The following is a 12221-nucleotide window of genomic DNA, read 5'->3' on the forward strand; positions in this document are numbered from 1 at the left end:
TATTTTCTCAAATCTTAAGTCTTTTAGGCACAAATTTCAAATTTTCAGTTTTGGTATCCTATTTTGTACTGCTTTATTGGTCATGTTGCTGTTAGAATTTGGCTAAGTTTTCTTCATAGAAGTTGTTCCTTATTGTCTTAACTTTATTTTCCTTTTTGAATCACTCCATTTAGAGTTTTTTAGCCCAAGTTATAGCCATTTGAACATGGCTGGCCGGATTGGTCTAACCTAGATTTTCTGGGCACTAACTTGGTTCTGGTAGTTTTAGGTCACTAAATTTGGGTGGCTAAATGACTTGGTTAAGGGCAAAATTTGGACTTTTGTTCTTCATGAAAGTTGTAGGGCTATGTCTCATCTTTCTACTGGTAAAATTTCAGATCATTTGGACTTGCCTAGCCCAAGTTATGGCCAAATAAACAAATACTGTTCATTTGGTCATTTTTGTACAGGGCAGTGTGCCCAATTCCGGATTTGGCCAATTTGTTCAGTATGCTATGGTCACTTTTTGAGCATGATTTCTAAATGAAAAATGTGCCATTTTGTGTCTAGTTTCATTCTCAATCGGCCTCACACCAATTGGGTTAGTAAATTTTCAGTTTTGGTCCTTGAAAGGGACCTTGGTCATGCTGTAATTTGACCATAACCAATCCAAATTTCAATTTGGTTCCAACACTTACTACACACCACAATTGGTCATACATGACCATTTTTCAACTTAGGTAAGGTCAGCCACATCATTTGGATATTTCTCACATTTTTCCTCCCAAAACCCTAGGTGCCAAAACCCTAATTCATGCAATAAGTCCAATTCATACAATTAATCGTTCACATCGTATATTCAACATTACACAAGCTCCAAATCATGTTATAACTTCATCAAACACTCCAATTCCCATCAACCCTAGGCTGGCTGAAATTCATATAGTCCTTTAACATATCATTTTATTTCATTTTTCAACAAGTCATCACTCAATCATGTTGCCTAAATATGAATATAAAGATACAAAAAGAAAAATCAAACTAACCTTTATGCAGAATTTTTTTCACCTCTTCAAACTTCTTCCTTTCTTCTTCTTTTTGTTGTCAAGCTCTTTATCAAGGTTTGAATACAAGATTTAATGATGGAAACTAAAGTTTCTATGGTAGGATTTTGGGTTTGATCAAGCTCAAAATGAGCTTTAATGGAGTTTTTTCTTAAGGGTGAAGTGAGGGAGAGAGGTGCCGGCTTGGGTGAGGGAAGACAAAATGAAATTTTTTTTTTTCTTTTCTTTTCTTTTATGTATTTTTAAATCATTATCCTAAAATTTCAATTTTTTTAATTATTAGGTTTATTGCATCATGCATGATGTCATTAACATTTTTCAACTTTTTCTTTTTCCCTTTTTTTAATTTATTTTTCCTTAGTTCTTTAATTTTCTCCGATTTTATTAGAAAGTTAGGCCAGGAGTCAGCTCAGGGGTAAATTGACTAAATTGCCCTTTGCCGATTCGATCCGGTTTGCAAATAATTCAATATTTCTTTCGGATCCCTGACCTAATTATTTGACCAGCTTAACAATTCTTTTCTATGATTTTCTCTTTTTCACTGCATTTGCAATAGTCCTAAGGACCGCGGCGTCATATTTTACGGTTCGAAATTTGAGTTTAAATCGGCCTCGCAGTCCTTCCCGATAAGGTCATCCATCGCTGTGACTCTCGGCTCATTTAACTTCTTGTGTTCTGTTTTTCTTATTTATACTTAACTATTTGACAATTACTAATTATTTGTGTTCAGGGTTTAACTAGTTATCTTAGATGTGGTTCAATCCCCTTAATTATCCAGACCGACACCGGTCACCGGAATAGTGAAATATACCAGGCTATACAAATAGGGGTGTTACAGAAATAGAGTTTGGGATTGATTGAAAACATATTGGAAGTGTTTTTCACAGATTCCGAAGAACTGTTTTCTTCGTTTTTAGCCGGTACTCTGTCAGATTTTCTATAAAATTTACGGAACCTCAAATAAATTGATGTTTACCATAAATGACTTAAATAAATTATACCTCACCAATTATACTTCATAACTATGATAAAAATAAATAAGGAAGGATAAAAATGAATAAAATAAAATATGGTGTTCCGGTCCTCAGTGTGGCATATCTTACTCGGCTACACTGTAGACGGGTAAGGGGTGTCACATCTACTTTCATGCTTAGCTTGTCCATTTTCCTTGTCAAAGCATCAAACTTAGCATTAATCATATTCATAGCATCAAGCTCAAACATACCAGCTGGTTTCTTGATCTCATTCCTCTCACAACTCCATTGGTAGTTGTTATAAGCAATTTTATCTAGAGCAAAAAAAGCTTCATCTTCAGATTTCTCCATAAGATCACCTCCAGAAGATGCATCAATTGTACTTCTAATAGCTGGTGAAACTCCATTGTAAAAGTGTTGAACAAGCATCCACTTAGGAATCCCATGATGTGGACATCTTCTTTGCAAATCCTTGTACCTCTCCCATGCTTCATATAAGCTCTCATCATCTCTAGGTTTGAAAGAAGTCAGGTCATTTCTTAACTTAGCTGTCTTACTTTATGGAAAATATTGAGCTAAAAATGCTTGAGAAAGTTCATCCCATGTTATGATAGAACCCGGTGGCAAAGAATGTAACCACTCTCTAGCTTGGTCCTTCAAAGAAAAAGGAAATAATCTGAGTCGAATTGCATCATCAGAAACTCCATTTATCTTCAACATATCACTAATCTCAAGAAAGTGTGCTAGATGCACATGTGGACTTTCACTTGGACTTCCCCCAAATTGTGATTGTTGTACCATCTGACAGAGTGCAGGCTTCAGTTCAAAATTATTAGCTTCTACTCTTGGTCTTGTGATACTTAGCATGAAATCCCCAATGTTAGGATAGGTGTGATCCTTCACAGAGCGGTTGTTATTATTGTTGGCCATTTCTTCTTGTAATTGCTCTTGCTCTTATGCTCTTTCTTGTTGTTGTTGAGCTTTAAATTCAGCTTTTCTCCTCTTAGATTCTGCTCTTAAAGCTCTTGCTGTCTTTTCTATTTTTGGATCAAAAAATAAATTGATTTCTTCACTTTTTGTCCTTCTCATAAAATAAAGTACTTGAAAAACAAAATAAACAAATTCTCAAAGTAAAATGGTAAAAGAAATTAAAAATAAAATAAAATGCCCAAATTAACCAAACAAACAATCGTTCAATATCAAACAAAAATCAAATCCCGGGCACCGGCGCCAAAAACTTGTTGGGCGTATCCGCAAGTATACGGGTCGTCTCAAGTAATAGAGTGATGAATCAAGTATCGTTCCCACAAGGATTTGTCATTTGAGTACCAAACTATGAATGAAGCGATTATTTGGGTTAATGATTGGTGAATAAATGGTAAATGTAAATGAGCAAAGTAAATTGATTAATCTAATTGGAATAGGTAAAGAGCAAACAAATAAATTCTAAATCTAGTTTGCAATTAAACTAAATTAATAACGGGTAATTTAAATCAAAGTTTAATTATGTTAAAAGTAATTCCAAAGTTGGGGGTTTATGCATAAATTAATTGGGATTTGTCTTGGGTATTCCAATTTTAAGGGAAAATAGAGTTTGAAGGTGATTGATTCTAAATTCCTTTGATATCTTTTTCAAGCAACCAAAGTGTGTTCTAAAATAACCAAATCTACTTTCGTACGATATTTGATTAATTTAAAACCCATTAAGTTTTGTAATCAATCATTAATTCCTCTTAAAACCCCAGTTTATTTCTAAATCTAAGTAATTTTAAGTTCCAATCCTTGATTATTTATCAATGATTTTCACCTTTCGATCCCTCAATCAAAGATTAACACAATACCCAATGGGTACCAACATTAGGCAAGTAAAACAAGCACAGAAGGAAGGAATCAAAACTCATATTTATATAAAATATGGAAATACCCAGTCCAAATCCACAAATTAATCTAAAACATATTTCCAAACTCTGAAATCCAAAGAGTTTACTCACTCATATTGGTATTTACAAGAAAGATTGATGGAAAAGTAAATAAAAACATGATAAGAAGACTAAAAATAGAAAAACCTAGGTAGAAGAACCCAAAACTCTGATATCTGGAGCTCCAAAAGATGGTTGCAGCAGCTCCTCCTTTAGAAAAATGACGTCCTCCTCCTCTCTCTATTTATAATTTTTTTTTCTTTTCTTTGTTTCTTCTCGTTTCCTCTTATGGCAAAAGCTAGAAAATGATGCTTTTATATGGTCCCACAGGCTGCCCTAAAAATAGATAAGAGCCAAGGAGTGGATAGAAAATGAGGTGTAAAATTATCCAAATCAGCAGCATTGTTCACGTTCTGGGCAGTCTACTTAGGGTACTGCTTAACCCTAAGCAGCTTCTTCAGCAAATTTCAGCCTCTGGTTGCACTGTCTGCTTAAGATTAAGCAGACCCTCAGCAAATCTTGGTAGGCTTGGAATAAAATGGGTTTTTCTGCTCATGCTTGACTTCTAGCTTGATCTGTGCTGCACCTTAAGCACTGTTGCTTACCCTAAGCAGGATCTCAAGCAGGATCTTAAGCAATTCTCGGCAGGTTTTGGGATGAAAGCTTGAATGTGTAGGATTTAAGCTGTGCTTGACTTGCAGCTTGACCATGTTTAAGGTTAAGCAATATGACATACCCTAAGCAACATCATAAGCAAAGTCTCAAGCAAATTTCGGTAACTTGCTATTTCAAGGCTTGATTTCTTTAACTTTTGCTCCATGCTTAAAGAACTCCAAATTTCTTCAAATCACTTCCTAATGAACTCATTGATCTTCGATTTGCCACAAAAACCTATTAAAAATAACAAAATTATAAAAATCAAATATAAAGTATCTAAAGTTAACAAATAAGCTAAAATAAAGTTAAAAACATGAAATATACTAAAATATAAGGGCAAAATGGATGCAAAACTACCCTAATATGCCTATATGAAATGAGTGTAACAAATTCTCCCAAACTCAAACCTTTGCTTGCCCTCAAGCAAATTAAAAATAATTAATGCAATTTGGGATACCTTACCTTAAATTTATGAAAATTACTTATCCAAACTCTCAAACTTACTTTTAGCCACCAACGAACCATATACCCATTTTCAAGGTACAAAGAATTCAATCCTTACCAAAATTATCACCGCTTAGCCTTGGGTCAATTATCCATATCATCAAGCCCAAACCAATCAATCACAAAGAATAATCATGCCTAAATAGACTATATAGTAATCCATAAACTAAAGTGTCTCAAATAATGATGGAAGTAAATGAATGGATTAATGATGTCCTAATCCCATAGGCAATTCTCCTATTCCAATCTCCACTAATGTAGCAAAACACCATCAAAAGATCAAAAGGACTTTCAAGGGTTGTAATGGGGCTAAGGGGGTGATAATGTGGCTAACAAGGAAAGGATAAAGGTAACAAAGTATGAAAATAATTTATCAAAAGATCAAGACACACAAATTTCTCTTCTTTTTTTTTTTTTTTTTGAATCAACGGGAGAAGGAACTTTCAACTATTTACCAATGCTAGCATATAATTTTGAAGCTTTTAGAGGGACTACATAAATAACATTGACTTTGAATTATAATTGTCCCTTTCAATTCACCCCCAAACTCATTTCTTTGTGTACTTGGGTGGTGAATTACTTTACATGCCATAATTGAATTTGCTAGCCTTTTTATTTTAGTCACTTCTCCCAACTAATTATTATATTTTTTTTTCTTTTTCTCTTCTTTTTTTTATATTTATTTATTTATTTATTTTATTATTATTATTATTATTATTATTATTATTATTATTATTATTATTATTATTATTATTATTATTATTATATTTTTAGTGTATCTATTACTAAAAGAATTATTCTCATGAAGGCTATGTAACACCCCTATTTGTATAGCCTGGTATATTTCACTATTTCGGTGACCGGTGTCGGTCCGGACAATTAAGGGGATTAGAACCGCACTTACGACAACTAGATAAGCCTCAAACCCAAATAATTAGTAATTGTCAATTAGTTAAGTATAACTAAGAAAAACAGAACATAAGAAGTTAAACGAGCCGAGAGTCATAGCGATGGGTGACCTTCTCGGGAAGGACTGCGAAGTCAATTTAAACTCAAATTTCGAACCGTAAAATATGACGCCGCAGTCCTTAAGACTATTGCGAACACAGTGAAAAAGAGAAAATCACGAAAAAGAATTGTTAAGCTAGTTAAATAATTAGGTCAAGAATCCGAAAGAAATATTAAATTATTTTCAAACCGGGTCGAACCGACGAGGGACAATTTGGTCAATTAACCCTAAGAGCTGACTCCTGACCTAACTGTCAAAAAAAATTAGGGAAAAGAAAATTTCGGAATCGAAAATTAAATTAAAGAACTAATGGAAAAATAAATAGAAAAATAAAAAGAAAATTGAAAAAGTGAAAAGAGATGACATCATGCATGACATCATGCATGATGCCATAAATGCTATAATTAAAAATTTATTTAATTTGATTTTTTTTTTCTTCTATAAGAGTAAAAGCAGAAAGAAAAGAAAAGAAAAAAAAAACAAACAAAAGGCTTCTTCCTCAATTTCCGTCTCTCTCTCTCTCACCCTCTCCCTCACAAAAACTCCATTAAAGCTCATTTTGAGCTTGAAGAAACCCTAATTCCCACCATAGAAACCCTACTCTCCATCACTAAATCTTGTAACTAGACCTTGATAATGAGATTTACAACAAAAAGAAAAAGAAAGAAGAAGTTTGGAGAGGTGGAAAAATTCTGCACAAGGTTAGTAAACTAAACTTGATTTGTTAGTTGATTTAATTGTGTTTATAGTTGAATAAACTTAGAAATTCATTTAAAATGAAAAGAAAACATCTTAGGGGGACTAAAGGGAAATTCGGTCAGCATGTGTGGGGGTATGATTTGCATTGTTTGATTGAATTAGAGGTGAATATGAACATCAAGGAGTTGAATAATTATGGTTATATGCTTTGAATTAGCTAAATGCAATAAATTGGTGAACTAGGGTTTTGGACACTTAGGGTTTAGGAGTCAAAAATGTGAGAAATTGTGAAATAATGTGTCTGACCTAGTTTGAGGTGAGAAATGGTCATTTGTGACCAATTGAGATGTGTTGAAAGTGTTAGAGGTGAGTTTAAATTCGGATTAAAAATGGTCATGTTGCAGGCAGCAAGACCAAGGTCTCTTTAAGGACCAAAACTGAAAATTTACAAGTCTAATTGGTATGAGACCAATTGAGAATGAAAATAGACACAAAATGACACATTTTTCATTTAGGAATCATGCCCAAAAAGTGACCAAAACCTAGTGAACAAATTGACCAAATCTGGATTTTTGTAGTCTCACCTGTACAAAAATGACCAAATGAACAGTGTTTGTTCATTTGGCCATAACCTGAGCTAGGCAGGTCTAAATGACCTGAAATTTTACCAGTGGACAGCTGAGATATAGACCTAAAACTTTCATGAAGAACACAAATGTAAATTATTCCCTTAACCAAGTCATTTGGCCACCCAAATTTGGTGACCTAAAACTGCCAGAACCAGAATTTGCCCAGAAAATCTGGGTTAAGTCCAATCTGGCAGCCATGATTCAAATGGCTATAACTTGAGCTACAAAAATCCAAATGGAGTGATTCAAAAAGGAGAATAAAGTTAGGACAATAGGGAACATTTTCTATGAAGAAAGTTTTTCCAAATTCTAACAGAAAAATGACCAATGGAACAATGCAACTTAAGACACCAAAACTGAAAATTTGCAAATTTGCCTAAAAGACTTAGAATTTGAGTAAACAACCAAAACCAACAAATTTAGTGATCAAAATGTGGTATGTGGGTGAAGTTGGAATTCCCATACCTATTAAGCCTTAGAAAGTCAACAAATTAACTTGAATAGTATCATGAATAGTAACCCCAAAACACAAATTTTAAAGAACGTCAAGTTTAGCACATTAGAGCTAGGTAAAAGTGAATTTAAATTTATTTTTGAATTTATGCTAAGTTATGGTACTGAAACACTGTGAAACTATGTGTTTCAGTGGAAAGGAACATCGGGAAAGAACCCGAGGAATTGAGTCAAGGCCAAAAGGCGACTCGCTTAAGGTTTGTGCACAACATAGAATTTCTGTAAATTCTCTTCTGCATATTGTTTTGAATAATTTAAAATATTGAATTGTGACATCATTGTGATGAAATATTTATTATGCTTTTGATTTAAATTGTTGAAAGTTATTTGTGTATATTTGAAATGGCAATGTTTAGTAAATTGTTAAGATAAGTTTTGAAACCACAGTGTCATGACCATATATTTGAACACCTCACTAGCATGACTAGTAGGGGTAATCAGTTTCGAATTTTAATTCCTTCTCTGGCTGAAGTGTTGAGGTGTGTGCCAGTAGAAAAAGAAATTGAATGGATATCCATATATTTGAGCTAGCTAGCCTTGTGATGTGACTTCTTCTTAGCCTCTGGCTATTGAGATTATATTTGTTTCGAATGGCATGATATAACTGTGGGTTTTATGAAATTAGTTTTGATACTTCGAAATGAAATTGTTTGGATTGAAATCTCATAATTCATGTTTTGTATTTAATTCTCATGTTCAGTCTAATTTTTGAATAAATATGATTTAAACTCTGCATAAAGATTATTTTAGTATGTTGTGCACCACTGAGTCCTAGTACTCAGCGATGGTTGTTATTGCTGTCGCAGATATAGAGACTAGAAGAACAGCAGAGTGAGCTATTGAGGACAGAAGAGCTACCTGCTTTGAAGTTATCGGGTATATTTTATACCCTGACTGTAAAAAAATTCATTTTGATGTATGTAATGCATGTAAATGTATGGATATGTAAAATTGGTCTTGAGCAGCTTGTATAAAGTTTGTTATAAATTTTAGTTTGAATTTCTCTTAATATAAATTTTTGTAATGATGTATATAAATTATTTTGTCTTTAATGAAATATGAATGGTAGTATTTTGTTTTTAATTGAATGAAATTCATTAATGGTATTTTAATGATTGTTGGATATTGGAAATGGTGGATTTTAATTTTGGAGATTGATAATGATGTTGTAATTGATTGTGAATTTGAAGAAGTTGTTGAGACAGATTATTGGAAGTGCTTTTTACAAGAATTTGAAGAACTGTTTTCTCAAAATACAGACGGCACTCTGTTGAAATTTTTATAAAATTTGCGGAAAAATAAAATGGGCCAAAATTTTCAACTAGCTTTCAACTTTAATTAAATCTTTTGATACCAATTAGAAAATGCTCACCACTTATCAAAAGTAAGAAAATTGTTTTAAAATCCCTTGTAGGATACTTAATAAGTTATCGGTAGGTGAAGTTCGGTAGTTCATTAGGTATTCTACGAGACATGTTATGTCTTACAGAGGGGTAAGGTGCGACATGTTTTAGTGGTATCAGAGTAAAATTTTTGAAGTATGTTTTAACTTATGAATTTGTGTCTTTTTTTTGCTAAGTACAACTGCTCAATGTCCTTATTTGTTACATACAGTGCATTACATCATAAATATAAACTAATGGAGGGAAATCTCTTTGTTTTACTTGTTCAGGAGATACCCTAACTTCAGACTGAAATGGAAGAAGGGGATCGCTCAGTTGAGCAATCTGTTGAAGCTGAGGCACAAGGGGAAGGCCCAGCTTTACAGAATGTCAGTGGGTCAGTGGCACCAGGCCCACAAATGCCTCAATTTCCTATACAGTTCGCACAGCAGATGGCGGCAATGTTTTGACAAATGGCTGGGGGTATGCCTGCTCAAGCTCCACCCCAAACTTCTGTGGTACAACCTCAAGCTCCAGTCAGACAGTATGACAAGTTATTGAAGTGTGGAGCTACTGAATTCAAGGGTACAGTAGACCCTTTAGAGGTAGAGCAGTGGTTAGAGAGAATGGACAGAGTGTTTAAGAAGCTGCACTGCCAAGATGAATTGAAGTTTGAATACTCCGTGTCGCTACTGCAAGGGGATGTATATGATTGGTGGAAGACCATCCCCCACAGCTTGACTGAACCACCAGTATTGACCTGGGATGACTTCTTCAGAGAATTCAGACACAAATACCTCCCAGACGCATATGTGGATCAAAAGTTACAAGAATTTCTGAGTCTAAAGTAAGGGAGTATATCAGTGGCAGAGTATGAGAGGGAGTTCTCCCGTTTAAGCCACTATGCTGAGAGTCTCCTTTCTACCAGCAACGAAAGGTGCAAGAGATTTGAGACTGGTTTGAAGCCCAGTTTGAGAATGCAAGTAGTGGGATTCAGAACTCATGTCTCAAGCACTCGAGTTAGAGAGAATTGAAACAGAAGCGACACCTGTAAAAGAAAAATCAGAGAGGAATGAGAAAACAGAGAAAGATAAAAGTGAAAAGTCAGTAGAGCCAAGTCCTACTGGTACTTCTAGGAAGAGGAAGAAATTTGGTGGACCTAACAGAGGTCGAGGTGGAAGGTTTGGTAGGGGCAGATTCTCTGGATGGAGACCCCCTAGGTCTGGTCAGCAATCGAGCAGGGGTTCATATCCTGCCCACCCCTGTGAGACTTGTGGCAAGATTCATGGGGGAGAATGCTATTGGGCTACAGGAGCCTGTTTTAACTTTGAAGGCAAGGGCCATTTAGCTAAAGACTGCACTAGTGCTCCTAAATATGGTCTAGCTCCTACTACTGCAGAAGTATCTATTCAGAGTCCTGCTCCCAGAGGTTCACAACCAGTTGGCAGAGGAAGAGGCAGAGGTAGAGGCACTACTTCAGGTAGTCAGGGTACTGCTAGTCAGTCAGCACAAAGAAGTGCTTCAGCCAGAGTTTACACGATGAAACAGTGAGAAGAGGCTGAGACTTCCGATGTGATAACTGGTACATTCTCTATCTCTGATCAAGAAGTATTTGTGTTGTTTGATCAAGGTTCAACCCACTCATATGTTAGTGCTAGCATAGTCAGTTCACTTGCTGTTCCATGTGTCCAAATGGGTTTTGAAGTGCTAGTAACTAGTCCGTTAAGACATGAGGTTCGGGTCAATAAAATTTATAGAGACTGTCCTTTGGTGATCCAAGGACATGTTTTTCTGTCAGATTTGATTGAAATGCCCTTCAAAGATTATGATATTATTTTGGGCATGGATTGGTTAGCCAGGCATCACGCCATGATTGACTATAGACTAAAGACAGTCACTTTTGGTCTCCCTTTGTACGGTAATGCGGTAATACATGGGGAGAGGCATTTACTTCCATCAAACATCATTTCGGCTGCACTAGCCAGAAGGATGATCAGAAAGGGGTGTGAAGCATACCTGGAACATGTGATAGACACCCAAGTGGGGAGCCCAGCACTGAGGGACATCCCTACAGCATGTGACTTTCCGGATGTGTTTCCTGATGAATTGCCAGGATTACCTCCAGAAAGAGAGGTGCAGTTTGAGATTGATGTTATGCCTGGTGTGGACCCAATCTCCATAACACCATATAGAATGGCACCTACAGAATTGAAAGAGTTGAAAGTGCAATTGCAAGAGCGACTTGATAAGGGCTTTATCCGCCCTAGTGTGTCACCTTGGGGAGCGCCAGTGTTGTTTGTTAAGAAGAAGGATGGCAGTCTCCGCTTATGTATTGACTACCGGCAGTTGAATAAGGTGACAATAAAGAATAGATATCCATTGCCCCGCATTGATGACTTGTTTGATCAGTTGAGGGGTGCAGCTGTGTTCTCCAAAATTGACCTGAGATCAAGTTATTATCAGCTGAAAGTACAAGAGCAGAGTATTTCTAAAACTGCCTTCAGAACCCGCTATGGCCATTATGAGTTCTTGGTCATGCCATTCGGGTTAACTAATGCTCCAGCTGGTTTTATGGATCTGAAGAACACTATTTTTAGACCATACCTCGACCAGTTTGTTGTGGTATTTATTGATGATATATTAGTCTATTCGAGGAATGCAGAAGAGCATAATAGACATCTGCGGATTGTACTGCAGACTTTGAGGGAGAAACAGCTATATGCCAAATTGTTGAAATGTGAATTTTGGCTAAAAGAAATATCTTTCTTGGGGCATGTAGTATTAGTAGAAGGCATCAAGGTAGATCCAAGTAAGATAGAAGCTGTTCTTAATTGGAGGCCACCCAGAAATATCATGGAGATTCGCAGTTTTCTAGGTTTAGCTGGATACTAC

General features: G+C 35.5%; 1 non-coding gene across 1 annotated transcript; it reads left to right on the forward strand.

Annotated features, from left to right (window-relative positions):
- Positions 1-2456: 2456 nt before the first annotated feature.
- On the forward strand, positions 2457-2563 carry LOC131173474 (small nucleolar RNA R71). The gene has a single exon (XR_009143790.1). It is a non-coding gene; the product is annotated as a small nucleolar RNA R71 (small nucleolar RNA).
- The last annotated feature ends 9658 nt before the right edge of the window (positions 2564-12221 follow it).

Source organism: Hevea brasiliensis, chromosome 14 (assembly GCF_030052815.1).
Source record: "Hevea brasiliensis isolate MT/VB/25A 57/8 chromosome 14, ASM3005281v1, whole genome shotgun sequence".
Lineage (NCBI taxonomy): Eukaryota > Viridiplantae > Streptophyta > Magnoliopsida > Malpighiales > Euphorbiaceae > Hevea > Hevea brasiliensis.